The sequence below is a fragment of the Enhydra lutris genome, unplaced genomic scaffold, assembly GCF_002288905.1.
Source record: "Enhydra lutris kenyoni isolate GAN:26980312 unplaced genomic scaffold, ASM228890v2 scaffoldscaffold80, whole genome shotgun sequence".
Classification (NCBI taxonomy): domain Eukaryota; kingdom Metazoa; phylum Chordata; class Mammalia; order Carnivora; family Mustelidae; genus Enhydra; species Enhydra lutris.
The window spans coordinates 996,747-1,012,808 of NW_019154164.1; the positions used below are offsets into that span (position 1 = coordinate 996,747).

General features: G+C 38.0%; 1 protein-coding gene and 1 pseudogene across 1 annotated transcript in view; both read right to left on the minus strand.

Moving 5' to 3' along the window:
- Positions 1–16,062, minus strand: part of LOC111160970 (5-hydroxytryptamine receptor 2C) — a 301,641-nt gene that overhangs the window by 110,102 nt on the left and 175,477 nt on the right. The window lies entirely within an intron of this gene.
- Positions 10,939–12,162, minus strand: LOC111160955 (annotated as a pseudogene).

The window sequence follows — 16,062 nt, forward strand, 5'->3', positions numbered from 1 at the left end:
GTCTGTCAAATAAATAAATAAAATCTTTTAAAAATATTACTTGTCCTTTTCAAAATCACAAAATTTGATGTAATCAGACCTGTCCCCGAAAATCCAGAGCATTTGAGCTGCATAGGTCTGATCGTCTTTGATGGCAGACGAAAGGAGTCCCAAGTCTCAATCACTGACAAACTGAGAAGGGGCCTGGCAAGAGGAGAGGAAAGGAGGATGGTCTAGGGTCACTACTTAACACTGGGGTCACTTGCCCTTTTTACCACCCAGCTCATACAGAGTGGGCCAACCCCTGCTCCTAGACACTCAAGATCTTGAAAGATGGAGCCACAATAGGATAAATCCTAATGAATGATCAGGGAAGCAACTGAGAGCTGAAGAGAATCTTCCCTGATTTCCACAACCCCTTCCACCTCTAAAGGAGAGCCTGTAGGGGAAAGAAATCATTAGATCTCATAATACAAAGATGATACTCAAAATAATTTATAAACAGCACAGTCATTTAAATAAATAAGTGCATCAGTATAGAAATGAAAATTTTTTGTATATTTCTTTTTGTCCCTTGAATAAACCATTAATGATAAAACTAACACATGACAGACTCTGTAGCTTGCCAGTCAACTTCTAGTAAAGCATGTAGACATTGCTTGATATGATTTCTAAACTCTTTTGCAGCTCTGTCACACTAAAGGGAGCCCGCTGAGGCCCACATATTCTTCCTATTTTCATTATTTCAGTGTCTATTCTTTCAGAATGTTAGTTCTCTCTGCTGGTTATTTGAAGTAAGGTGGTAAACATGAAGTTTATTGGGAAAAGACTTTTGAATATTTACATCTTTTTGTGGACCGACCAGAGGTCATTGAACATGATGACTTATCATCGAAATAAAACAATAGGCTTATGTTCACAAATCAAATCAAAATAAAGTCAAGTAAAAAAAAAATAAAATCAGGACATAGGGGCACCTGTGTGGCTCAGTGGGTTAAAGCCTCTGCTTTTGGCTCAGGTCATGATCCCAGGGTCCTGGGATGGAGCCCTGCATTGGGTTCTCTGCTCAGCAAGGAGCCTGCTTCCCCCCTCCCTGCCTGCCTCTCTGCCTACTTGTGATCTCTGTCAAATAAATAAATAAAATCTTTAAAAAAATCCTACTTATGGTATGGTCTTAGTCATCTAAGACACATTTATGCACAGACAATAAGAGAGGAACAAATACATTGTGGTACATGTGATGGAGATTTATGGTGGCAAGGTAACATTTGACTTTCTTTCCCCTTGTTTCCATAAATTATTGTCATATGCCCAAGTTATATATTCAATAGAAGATAAGAAACATACGTTTTTTGTCCTAAGGACATTGATGAATGAAGGGATAGTGACAAGCCAGTGATGCATAGCTTAGAAGGTTATAGATGTTGAGTATCAATATCTTCCTAAAAGCCTCACTGTCAAATAATATTTTTTTTTAAAAATTGTGCAAATTTTCACTTTCCCCCTGCACTGGTTTCAATGAATATCTTTCTGTATGAAATTTTGGTCAAGAAGATCATAAAGCAAAATGACTCAGAAAATCATGCTGCTACTGTTATATGTCTGGATAACGATGGGTGGACCTTAAAGAAAGATCATAATATAGAACAGAGAGTCTTGAATTTTGAGGTACATCATAATCAGATCATAATGCAGATTCAAATGCCAGGTAGTTCTGAGGCAGATGGTCACATTCCAAGAACTGTGGCTACAATGAATGAGAATGACCATCTAAAAGCCACAGGCCCAGCTTAAGTATGAAAAACATGAACTGGTAAACTCCAGTCTCCAAAATCTCTTAGCCACTTTATAAGTATTTGCTCGAACCCACTATCTATGATTATTTGTCTGCTTGTGTGTCTACTGTCTGGGGATTCTTTATAGGATTATAAGCTCCTTAAAGGTAAGGATAATGCTGGCTTAGTTTACCACTGTAAACCCAACATCCACTATAGATACCCAATAAGTACTTGAATGAATGAATGAATTTACCACCTATCTCAAAGTGACAAATACTGGAGAGAATCTGGCTCAAGTTTCCCACTTTTCTTTTTATTATTTAGACATGCCATGAAATTGTTATAAACTTTGCTGTGGGATAGAAGTTTTTCAATGCTTCCTGAGAAGAGAGGAAGAATTCGTTTTGTTTCTTCTACCCCATACTCTCCCCCGCCCCGAGATTAATTCAGTGGATTCGCTTTTCTTGAAGTGATTCTATCTTGTCTTTCTGTGAATCAAAGAAGGGGCTGAGAAAACATTTGTGGACTGTGTGAATTCTTGATGTGTTCATGTGCATATGTTTTGTGTAAGTATACATTCCCACACTTAGGCATATATCTATCTGTAAGTATTCACGAGCACATTCAGATTAATGTAATAGGACATTGATGAATGTGTCTGGCCACTTAATTTTTCTGCCAACCATATGATCACATCTGTAATGTGATTGAATTATTATTATATAATATGCAGCTCCATTTAGGGGTTTGGTTGATGTGTCCATGGTGCTGTTCATTGTCATGGTCAGAAAAGCCACATCTGTTCAGAATTCAAAATGTTCTCAACAATTTCCTCTTAGTGCTACTGCTAGAAAATGATATTTATCATTTGGTTTGCTTATTTTAAAATTTCCAGACATTTCAGTAATGAACTGAGTAATCTTGATCAAAAGTATTTATATTATATTTTTTCCATGGTAAAACTGGTGATTGAGAAGAAATGCACAAAATACTCTTTTTTTGTGATTAAAGCTTCATGCAGTTCATTTAAATGCATGCAAAATAAGGAGAAGAGTGTATTATATTGGTGGGAAGGCAAGGAGTGCTATATTTTAAATGGGAGAAAGAAAAGGGGCTAATCACTTTCTACTCTGTATCTCTAATATACTTGTATATTTTTTGAGTGCTTATTTTTCAATTTAACTTATAAAAGGACCTTTTATAAGTGAAATATCTGTTATCTATCTAATCATCTATCCACCTATCTTATATCCTATTACAAGAAATTCTCATGAAATAGAAAATTACTTTTTCTATAATGAACTGGATCAACTCAAATGTTTCCAAACCTAAGTGTTTCATTGGCTGGGATTTGAAAAATTTTTCTTTTTGTAAAACATTTCGATGTCATGGTATTTTGGACTTTATTCCTTTACACATTTAATTTGATGTTTATGGGGAGCCATACCACTAAACATATCCATATGGTAGGAAAGCAATTGCATTTCAAACTCATTACAAAGACAATAGAACAGGTAAGTAGAATAAGGCTTTAGAAGGACACAGAACTAAATATTCACATTTAGAATTATTCAGAAATTTCTTGAATACCCCAGGGTCTTTGATTATCCTGAAAAAGGACAGTGGGATCTTTGTTCCTAGATATCTTGAAGAATGGGACACACTAACTACATGTACTTATAGATTATACGGATACTTTTAAAGTTCTAACATAACTAAAAAACAAAAAAAAATGCAGACCACTCAATCACTTACTGTCTATTAAGAATAAACAGAGCAATTTATCTTATGCAAAATATTTTAGTCAAAATATAAGTACTTGGAGGCACAGACATAACTCAGCATTGTTCAAAAGACACTTTAAGGGCTTGTAGATAAATGTAAAAACTTGATAGAAAATACAATCCTTAGAATACTAAACATATTATTTTGTAATAGTAGTAGGCAATACTTAATATGCTGGTTATAAGTATATAAATGTGATTATATGTGCCAGGCACTCTTCTGGGTGCTTTATTATATTGGTTAGTCTTTAATCATGTGAGGTATGAACTATTATCAACCAAATAAAGGTGAGGAATCTGGAGTATATCTGAGCTACTTCCTCAGCCTCTAAACTCATACTTAAACACAAGAGGTTCTTTCTTTCTTATCAACATTGTCCTTGGCTGGTGTTGTGTTAGTATTTTCTACTTCTGTGGCCTCCTGCTCTGTAATTTCTCAGCTCAAAGCTCACTTTTTAAATTTTGAGAAGTTCCTTGGCATTTTTTATCTTATCACTTAAGATAACTTCTAATTAAGATCACTGGTAAATTATAATTACCGATAATTATTTTCTTGCTGAGAGAGGCCTGTAATAGGTTAGCGTCCTTTTTGGAATCAGTTAAAAAAGAATTAATATTTTTAAAAGCTTCAATTTCCAGTGAGAAGCTGTATTGCTAGGAGGATCTGAGTCAACACTGTGTAGTGTGTGTACCTTCAGTTAATGAGAAACAGTGGGATACATGGTCCTCAGAAGTGTAAAATATAATGAAGCAAGAATCGTAATTCTCTTGTACAGTAACAAAATAACAACGGCACTAAAACATTTGGAATTCTGTGGCACACTTAGAATCTTAAGTAGTTTTCCATTTTAGTTGCCACAAAAGGGTAATAAGCTGTCTCAAAATCTTTTCCACAAAACTTTCCCTGGGCCAGAAGTCTGAAGGAAATAATTTTCTTCTTGAGAACATGTCACTAAGGGGGAGGTCTCAGTTTTCTTAAGAACTGTAATTTTTCTAATGGTTCTTCTAAGAATAGACCATGGCAAGTGTGCTTTGAGAAGACTGACATTAATAAAGTCATTTCCTTCCCAGACATTTAAGTGGCAAAATGAAAACTTGAATTTGAGATATAATAGCAACTTCCCCCAAAATATCTGTGACTTTGTCCTATCTGTACCTCATTTCATCGGAATTAAGAAGTGTTTATATTGACAAGGCATAAGATGTCATTAGAATCTGAAAATTATATGATTAATAAAGATTTACGATTAGTCTGAAGGTGGGGGCAAGGGAATGGAGGGGCAGGGACAGGGAATTACTTAGTTTTGTCCTAGTTTTATTAATATTCTCATCCTCCAACTGTTATCTAAACACGAAATCTAGGGGCGCCTGGGTGGCTCAGTGGGTTAAAGCCTCTGCCTTTGGCTCAGGTCATGATCCCAGGGTCCTGGGATAGAGTCCCGCATCAGGCTCTCTGCTTGGCTGGGAGCCTGCTTCCTCCTCTCTCTCTGCCTGCCTCCCTGCCTACTTGTGATCTCTCTCTGTCAAATAAATAAATAAAATCTAAAAAAAACCCCACAAAATATATAGAAAAATCAATTTCCTTCATATTCTGGGGGATATTTTGGGTATTTAAAATTTAGATCTGAGTGGCAGTTTAAGAGGGTACCGTAGGAAGATCCCGAATCCACCTCCTTCCACAGATACAACAAATCTACAGCTCCATATGGAAAAATTTCCTCTGAAAAAGACCTGAGGACTACCTTAACAAGCTGCTCCATAACAGAGGATAAAAAGGCCATATCAAGATGGGTAAGAGAGGCAGAGATGCGGTCTCAGCAAAGGCCCTACCTGTGGTGCTGCCCCCATAGTTGGGAGGGATCTCACAAATATGGAGATTCTCCTCGACTTAGGGATCTGTGCCCCACATCAGCCACCCTGACCCTGAGACCAACGCCAGAGAGATGAGCTCCAAAAATGTCTGGTTTTAAAAGCCAGGGGGCTGGGGCACCTGGGTGGCTTAGTCAGTTAAGTGTCTGCCTTCCGCTTATGGATCAAGCCCTACGGTGGTGAGCAGGGAGCCTGTGTCTCCCTAGGTTCCTCCCCTCACTTCTGCTTTCTCTCAAATAAATAAATAAAATCTTTTTTTTTTTTTTTTTTTTTTTAAGCCATGGGGCTGTAGGAAACAGAGAGACTCCACTCTTAGAGGACTTGTATACAGACTCATTCACCTAGGACCAAGAGCAAAAGCAACAGTCTGAAAAGCCATTAGACCATATGTAAAGAAGATTCACTTGCTAGTCTTGTAGTGCCTGCTGGAAGGGCAGAAAGCCAATGGAACTCTCTCCAGGGAACAGAAATGTTAGCAGAAGCCATTTTTTCACTCTCCCTCTAATTTGCTAGCCCCGGTGGTACTTGCTATGATCCTGCCTAAGCCAGCCAGCAAGAGCACCACCCTCAGGCAGCACTCCACAGCCTCCCCTCAAAACAACTGGCCAGGGAGAGGGCCCTACCCCTAAGCACCACTCTGCCACAGCCTTTCCAAGGCGAATGCCCCTTGAGTGCCTGACTCTAGTAGCTAAGGGGAGTTACATTTTTGGGCCTTATAGTTCTGGAAAAATTGGAAAGGCAGTTCTTTGCAAGCTACCACCCCGAAGGTATTGCACAGACAGCAGACTGAAACTTACCCCCAGTCTTCCCATGAAAAAGGCCTATCTACTTGATCTGGAGCTCCAGTCTGAGGGGTAGGCTCTAGGCTTACCACACGTCTAAAGGCTACAGAAGTGCTCTTAGGGAATGTAGGCTGGGGGATACCATCTTCGAGTTCTCACTTGGCCTCATTACAGCTCCCTGATACCTCTCAGAAAGGAGCTCATATACTAATCTAGTATGTGAGGGAGGGATCTCAATCAGCACCTAGTATCAGGCTATTATAGAAGTTATAATATTTTAAAATATTTATGCACCTGACATAGAAGGACCTAAATACACAGAGCAAATACTAATATACATAAAGGGAGAGAAATTGACAATAATACAATAATAGTAGGGAACTTCAGTACTCCAATCACATCAATGGATAGATCATCCAGACAGAAAAATAATATGGAAACATAAACCTTGAATTACATGTTAGACCAGATAAATAAATGTATATACATATATGTGTATATATATTTAATATTCCACTGAATAGCAGCCGAATACACATACTTCTCAAGTGCACATGGAGCATTCTTCAAGATAGATCACATGTTAGACCACAAAACAAGTCTCAATAAATTTAAGAAGACTAAAATCATATCAAGCGTCTTTTTCAACCACAAGGTATAAAACTAGAAATCAATTACAAGAAGAAAACCGGAAGGGGTGCCTGGGTGGCTCAGTGGGTTAAAGCCTCTGCCTTCAGCTCAGGTCATGATCCCAGGGTCCTGGGATCGAGCCCCACATTGGGCTCTCTGCTCAGCAGGGAGCCTGCTTCCTCCTCTCTCTGCCTGTCTCTCTGCCTACTTGTGATCTCTGTCCGTCAAATAAATAAATAAAATCTTAAAAAAAAATCAGAGAAAGCTTTATTTAAAAAAAAAAAAAAAAGAAAAAAAAAAACCGGAAAAACCACAAATACAACATGGATGACTCTAGAGGGCGTTATAACTGAAGTAAGCCAAACTTAGAAAGGCAAGTACCCTATAGTATCATGGATAAAGATGATGTCACTCGCACACACACACACACACACACACACACACACAGGAATATTACTCAGCCAAAAAAAAGAATTAAAAAGTTCCATTTGGGGGTGCCTGGGTGGCTCAGTGGATTAAGCCTCTGCCTTCGGCTCAGGTCATGATCTCAGGGTCCTGGGATCAAGCCCCACATCGGGCTCTCTGCTCAGCGGGGAGCCTGCATCTCCCTCTCTGCCTGCCTCTCTGCCTACTTGTGATTTCTCTCTCTGTCAAATAAATAAAATAAAATCTTAAAAAAAAAAGTTCCATTTGCCACAACATGGATGAGCCTAGATAAAGCTAAGTGAAATACATCAGACAGAAAAAGACAAATACCATATGATTTCACTTATAAGTGGAATCTAAAAAACAAAATAAATGAACAAACAAAACAAAATACTGTGTGATTCCATTTATATGAAGTTTAGGAACAGGTATTTAACTATTGTGAAAGAAGTCAATATAGTGATTATCTCTTGGGGCATGATACTGCTTATTGATTAGGCTGTGGCATGAGACTCTTAGGTTGCTAGTAACTGTATATTTCAATCTGGATGGTGGTTACACCTGGGTGTGTATATATGTGTGTTTAAAAAATTACTTATTTAGGGGCACCTGGGTGGCTCAGTGGGTTAAAGCCTCTGCCTTCAGCTCAGGTCATGATCCCAGGGTCCTGGGATGGAGCCCCACATTGGGCTCTCTGCGCAGCAGGGAGCCCGCTTCCTCCTCTCTCTCTGTCTGCCTCTCTGCCTACTTGTGATTTCTGTCAGTCAAATAAATAAATAAAATCTTAAAAAAAAAGAAAATTACTTACCAAAAAATACGTTAATGACCTATGCAATTAAGATTTTTGCACTTAACTGTATGAATGTTATACCTCAAAACAAAATAGTGCTCAACTAGAAATACAAAAAATCTAGTAGAATATAGATTTTATTTATTTATGTATTTGAGATAGAGAGAGTGAGCACATGAGAAGGGTGAGGGGCAGAAGGAGAGAGAGGAGCTCTGCCCTGAGCCTGGAGCTGATATGGGGCTCAATCTCATGACCCTGAGATCATGACCCTAGATGAAATCAAGAGTTGGATGCTTAATCAGGCACCCCTAGTGGAATATAATAAGAAGATATAGAAAGAAAGAATATACAATTATTTACAGATTTTAAAGAACTTTATTTTTGGAATAATTGCAGATATACAGAAAAGTTGCTAAAATAATAGAGTTAGCATATCTTCCCATCCAGTTTTTCACATTGTTCGTATCTTATATTGCCGTAATACATTTGTAAAAACCAATAAACAAATATTTGCATACTGAAAAAAATAAATGGAGAAAAAAAAATGAGCTCAAAATGGATAAAAAAACTTGAATGTAAGACCAGAAACCGTAAAACTTCTAGAAGAAAACATAAGTGGTAAGTTCCTGGACATTGGTCTAAGGGATATCATTTTGGATCTGAACTACAAAAGCAATGGCAACAAAAGCAAAAATAAACACATGAGACTACCTTAAACTAAAAAGCTTCTGCACAGGAAAAGAAACCATCAACAAAATAAAAAAGCAACCTACTGAATAGGAAAAGATATTTCCAAATCATATATCCATTAAAGGCCTAATTTCCAAAATATTGAAAGAACTTCTATTACCCAACGCCAACAACAAAACCCCAAGAAATCTGATTTAAAAATAAGCAGAGGATCTGAATAGACATTTTCCCACAGTAACATCCAGATGGCCAACAGGTGCATGAAAGGATGTTCAACATCACCCATCATCAGGGAAATATGAATATGCTTCAAAACTACAGTGAGATATCACTCATTAATTGTCAAAATAGCTATTATAAAAGAGAACAAAAAATAAGTGTTGGTGAGGATGTGGGATCATTATGTTGTACACACAAACCTAACATTATGTTATATCTCAATTATACTTCAATTAAAAAAATTTAGCTTTGATATATTTGTTTCTGCATGGAAAGAAAACTCTAGCTTTGAGAAATTAGAAAAAGGTACACATTTTAGACCAAAATTATGTGACCATTTTATAACTTTCTTTTTCCAGATTATTTGACCTAATTCAATCTCTTATACTTAAGACGATTTCTCTAAAGCATCTGTAAACTTTTGATTCTTTTTTTCTATACCAACAGGTAGGTATTTCTGACCTGTGAAATCATAAAGAGATTTTTGTGACCAAATTGTTCATGACTTGCTTGTCACCCTCCCCTATCATCTACCTTCTTAAAATCCTAAAATACAATCCTGAGAAAAATTTCTCTGCATATATAAATTGATGCATTGTGTCTACTTATTTGCTTCCATAAAACTTTGGAAAGATCTTCCAAAATTGGTGGATTTGTGTGGTATGGAGTCCTCTGGAGGACCAGGTCAAGGGTAGATGGTTTACTTTCATTTGGGGTATAGGGTGGCTCAGAAAAAGACTATTTTTAAGACTTTAAATAAACAATACTTTAATTTCTGAGTACTTTCAATTTTTCTTGGAATATAACACTTGACCAAATAGTTCAGTTATTATAACTTTTACAGTATACTGAAATATGGTACTTAAGGAAAAAACCCTTCATTTAACAACAAATTGTAAACTCTGAGATACTAAATCAATCATGTTACCTATAAGTGCCAACACTGTTATTTCATCATGCCGATTTCAACCACATTTTTAAAAAAGGAGATAATGCCAATACTTATAATTGAAAGGATTTCTAAATATACAAATACAATAACAACTCAAGAGCTGAGTGGGACTCAATTCAAATGACAAAAGTTCACTTTTTATTCAAAACTACAGCAAGTGCCTTGGACACATTCCTTGCTGCCAATAAATCCCACAGTTCATTCTCTAAACTATTTTTAAAAATCTAGGTTAGTCATGGTGTCTTTTGAGGGGAGAGGCAGGGTAGGGGAAGCTAAGTGTTACATATAATTCCTGCAGTTCTCAAATTAAAGTGCTCAATTTCAGGTAAAATTTTTGGATACCCCTCATAAGTGTGTTTCCATCTTCTCTGAGTTGCCTTTTAAGGCTTTATGTATTCCTAGGATATTGTCATGGACTCAGTTTTAATTCTTGCAGAACATATATTTTAAAGATACATAGCATTTAAGAAGCCAGGGTTGTATCAAAACTTATTATAAAATCACAGAATAAACTGGTTTGGAACTAGAACAGTACAGAAAAGAACAGCTAGAGGTACATAGACAAAAGACAATTAATAATTTGGAAAAAAAAGAAAGACTTACTTTCTGCATTTTGCTAGTTTTCTTCCCATCTCCTTAAATGTACTTTTAGCAATATTTTTGAAAAATTTACCAAAAAAGAGAGAGAGAGAGAAAGCTAATTTCCTTTTTATGCAAAAATAAGTAGCAGGCTGTTCTCACCCACACAGGAGTTGTTTTAGGTTTTTGTTTTTTCAGGTTTTTTTGTTTTGTTTTATTTTGTTTATTTTTTTGTTGTTGTTTCTGTTTTTTTGTTTTTGTGGGGTTTTTTTGTATTCTGTAAACAGTCTTTTTTTTTTTTTAACTCACAGTCCATTAAATTCTTTCCCTCTCTTCTTTTAGCAAACTTGTAACATATATCCTTTAACAGAAGGAATTTAAGCAAACAAACCAGTCTTTTCCTTTTCTCTGTTTCAGTTCCCCTTCTTATTTTGATTTATTTTTTGGATGCCATATACAGCTAGTTAGGAATGTTACCTGACAGTAATATATCCCGGATGAGGCTTTTGATGGAGATTTTACCTACCAAATGAACAAAAAATAATTGCTCTATCACGGAGGAGGAGATTGTGCGGAGGGAAGGAAGGCGAAGCAAAAGCTTTCCAAATCTCATTGGTTGGTTGGAGTACTGGATTCTAACGTATTTCTCCAAAGCACACTGGGACTTTTCCTGCCAGCTTTCCACACTGGCTACATCAGAGAGACCAATGGCATCTGAAGTGAACAGGATTATGGCTTTGAGGCAGCTGTACTCGACGGGGTCAATGCGTAGAGCTTTGAACTTCTCCATTTGCTCTTGAAAAATCTGTACCTGGTCCATAAAGATGGCCACCTGGTTGGAGGACGCCGGCGAGCCCTGTAAGCTGGTGGCAGCCAGGAACGGGAGGACATGGAGTGGCATGGAGCACTGCGCCCAGTTCACCATGAACAGGTCACACCAGGCGAGGCGAAGCAGGGCCACTTGGTCATCGATGGGCAGGTCAGGGAAGAAGGGTATTTTCCGGGCCCATTCAATGGCACCGAAGAGCACCCGGGCAGCCTGTTCACAAATGTTCTCAAGGGTCAAGACATCGTTGGGCTGCACGCACTGGCTGCCTGACCCGAACAGGGTATAGGGCTCGGCGTGGAGCAGCAGAGAAATATAATCAGACAGGTTAGTGTGGAAGCTGAGGGATTCCCTATTGGTCAGCACTTGCCCACGGGTTGGCTGGACGAGTGGTATCCTGTTCTTGTGCACTGCTTCTCTTTTCATACCCATGTCGAGGCACTTTTTGAAGCGGCAGTACTGACACCGGTTGCGCTGGTGCTGGTCAATATGACAGTCTTTGTTGGCTTGACATGTGAAGTTTTGACTCTTCCCCACACTGCGCTTGAAGAAGCTCTTGCAGCCCTCGCATGTGAACTGGCCGTAGTGTTTGCCGCTTGACTTGGCCCCACATACCACGCAATCGATACGCTGTTGCTGCTGCTGCTGGTTGTCACCATTGAAGCCACCAAGGCTGCTCTGTTCGACAGCCACCGTTTCCGACGGCGTGATGACTGGGCCACCTTGGCTGGGTGTCTGTGGCAGGTATGGGGCGCTGGGTGGTGGGCCTGGCTCCGGAATCACCTGCAAGACCGGGCTGCCCTCCAAGCTGGGGATCTCATCCTGGGGGTCGCTCCGAGTGTTGACCACCGTTTCCATTTCTGTAGTGGCCGCGTTGGTATTTCCTGCTCCTCTGGCTGTGGATGATGGCGGCTTCTGATCTCTGGCTCTGGCGCACTGCCTTTTGTGTGTGCGACTGTGCGACAGGAAGTAGGAAGGCGCCCCCGGGTGGCTCAGGGGCTAGTTGGTTGAGGTTAGTTAGTTTTTCCTTTTTTGTTTCTTTTTTGCAAAGTTTTATCAATTTCTTGTCTGGACCGGTATATTTGTTTTGTTTCCCTCTGCTGGGCATTGTTGGTTTCGGGGGGCTTCCCACCAGGAACGGCAGGGTAAATGCTGGGTGTGAGAGAGTGGGAGCGGAATATGGAGAGAGAAGGAGGGTAGGGAGAATTGCAAGTGGATTGTCTAGCTTCAAAACAGAAATAGGAAGCAAAAAAAAAAAAAAAATCTCCAAAGATCTCACTTGCTTTCACTCTCTCCCTCCCTCTCTGGTTCACTCTTAACAGAAAAAGATTCTCACGGGTTTTTTTAATTTGGGAAGACTCTGTTGCCGCGAAGTGGGTGACTACTACAAATGCATTCCAAAGACTGTATTTCTTGGTTGATGTTGACAGTTGTAATTGCTTTCATCATTTCCATCTCCTATGGCTAATCGGATTGTATTTTGTTTTTGTTGGTGTTGTTTTTGTTTCGTTTTGTTTTGCCACAGTCACTTAATAAAATGAAAGCCAGAATAAAAAAAGCAATCAAGGCTTTTTAGCAATGATAGCTTTTAGAAGAAAAGAGCAGAGGAACCTTTTTTCACCAACGCAGTATAGAAACTCATTTTGAGTGAGAAAGCTAGGGAGAAATAGGATGCTACACTGTACAAGTTGATTTCAGACCAACTAGATTCAGGACTAAAGAGAACTGTGAGGTTGACCTGTGTGACTTTTCTAGTATTCAACTCTTTTTGCCTTATAAAAACGTCAATTTCATGTAGTTTAACCTTGTGTCATCCATTTTCTACAGAACAAATTTATGAGAACCAGTGTCATAGAATACCAAAAGAGTTTAGGGTTTAATGGCTTGGAGGAAAATCTCACCCCTGTCATTTAAAATATGTGTGATTTTGGGTAAACAATAGTATCTTTCTGTGCCTCAGCTTTCTTTTTTTTTTTTTTAATTTTTATTCATTTGACAGAGAGAGAGAGAGATCACAGGTAGGCAGAGAGGCAGGCAGAGAGAGAGGGAAGCAGGCTCACCGCTGAGCAGAGAGCCCGATGCGGGGCTCGATCCCAGGACCCTGAGATCATGACCTGAGCCGAAGGCAGAGGCTTAACCCACTGAGCCACCCAGGTGCCCCTGTGCCTCAGCTTTCTTATCTGTATGATATTAAATTAGATTACTGAAGGCAGCAATGTCAGTATCCATTTTACTGTTTCTTGTATAATTTAATTGCTCCCAGTTTGGGGTAATTACAAGCAATACTGTTACAAATAATTCTTTACACATATGTTAGTGCTTAGTTGTAAGCCATTCTCTACGATGTATACTCAACCTTGGAAGTCATGGCATGCGCTTCGCTAATATTGCTATATAATGCCATATTATTTTTCAATAGTTGTATCAATTCGCATTCATTCGCACCACAATGTATGAGTTCCTGCTGTTCCACATGTTTGCCAACACAAATTAAAGTGCCAGCACCCTTTAATTTCTGCTGATCTAATGACTATTGGTATTTAATTGTGGTTCTTCATTTCCCTGATTACTAATAAGTTTGAGCACTGCATATGTAAAGGTACTCAAACTCATCTGGATTTCATTTGTGAAGTACCTCTTCAATTTTATCTTTCTGTCAATTGCATTGTTTGCTTTTTTTTTTTTTAAATTGATGCGTTGGGCACTATTTTCCAAGACTATTCTCAATTAACTTTATAGTTTGAACTATTTTGACCACTGCAAATCCCTGTGTGTTCTGGCTTGTGGTTAAAAATGATCAAAAACAGTTTCTTTCTCCAAGGCAACTCCAAGACACTTTTCCTTACAAACCATAGGGGTGAGAGTGTGGTTCAGGTTTACCTCTGGTTAGGGTATAGTTCTGTAGGGTGCAGACTTAAAATGAGGATGATCCGTTTGTGTTCCTGTCTGTATACTTTCAAACTCCCTTGTTTAGCCAATATCTGTAGGGCAAAAGGTGCTTCAATCCTGACCCTATATGTTCCAACCTTGACTAAAATTTTGTCTTCATTATTCCTTACTATCTTGTGAGTTCTGTGACACACACACACACACACACACACACACACACACACACATCTAATATGCTTGTTTGGTACTGTTGTCCAAAAAGCTTCATTTGCCATATTTCAGAAAATGGAACTCATTGCTGAGTAAACCTATAAAATCCTGTTGTGTACCTCATGTCTCCCATTCTCTTAAAAATAAGTTGGCATCTAATAAAGAAAAACCAGGCTTGGAAATAGAGTTTAATTAAAGTGTAGAGTTACTTGAAATATCTGCTAGCCTTTGGCTATATCCATTCCCCCCAGTGGCCTTCAAGAGTAGTCCTAATGTGAATCTGAATGAGCTCAGGGCCCCACTGTCTGTAAGCAGCAGTTATCCTGTTTGAGTTTAAAGGATTCTTACTTAGCATAAAAAGCTGTATTAGAGATTTTACCAATCCTGTTAACAGGTGCTTAACCTGCTTCCAGTCTGCAGGGCACAGAAGAAAACATATTCTACGGTTCTAATGAGTGTAGGGAGGGGAGGAAAAAGACTTGTTTTAGTATCAGCTCTCTGCTCTGCCACATGCTATCTGTGTGTGTATATCCACTTTGGGATTTAGTTTCCTTCTGAAACCCCCCCAAAAATAACCTGTTTTCTCTACAAGGTTCTTCAAGGATAAATTGAAACATTATGTATGATTGAGTTAAATATTTAAGAAATCAATTGTAGTCTTTGACCCGAAATGACACACCTTTACTATTTGTGTTTCCTTTGTCCTTATGAGTTATTCACTGAACTGAACCAGATTCAGGTCTAGGCACCATTTATTACCTTAAAGACCTATGCAGACAACTGAAAAATGAGGCTGCAACAAGAGGCAGTTTGAACTTTTGCCAAATGTCTTCTGAAATGGAATCCCAAGGAACTTGGTCAGTCCATCATTGAGGATGTAAGATTTATACACAAAACTTTTACTAATCTTTCCTCATTTGGCCCTATATATATTTTATTCTCTATTTCTTTTGTTTATGCAAAGTCCAGAAAAATAGTAAAGAAAGAGAATCAGGAAGGGAACTGGAGTATTTGCCAGGAGCTTGAAGTTTTCTATGTCTGATCTGGGATAGCAAAGATTACTTACTACACAGCACACCTCTCCATCTAGGTCCCAGAGGGCCAGTCACTGCCTCTTATATAGGGCACTGCATCTAGGTAGCTCTGTTTTCATAATGAAAGACACAAAATTTTTTTAAACATGGAAATGGCAACAAAAGTTTATATGAATATATAAATTTATATATATTCATTCTATGAATATATATATGTGTGTATATATATAGTATATATTTGTGTGTATATAAAAGTTTATATGAATAGATATATGTGTGATTAGTATATACTAAGTGAATATTTATTGGTTTTGATTAGTATATACTAATCAAAAGTTTATATGAATATATAAATTTATATATATTCATTATATGAATATATGTGTATGTATATATATAGTATATATGTGTGTGTATATAAAAGGTTATATAAATATAAATTGTGTGATTAGTATATACTAATTGAATATTATTCACAAGGCTAGAAGCTGACTATTTGTAAGCTGACTTACAATATATTGCATTCTTTTTTTTTTCCTGTTCTTTGATCTCATTTTACTAAACTATCCTTCATTTGGGACATATTGTCAGAAGTTTCTGGCATGTGAACTTAAATATAATTTTC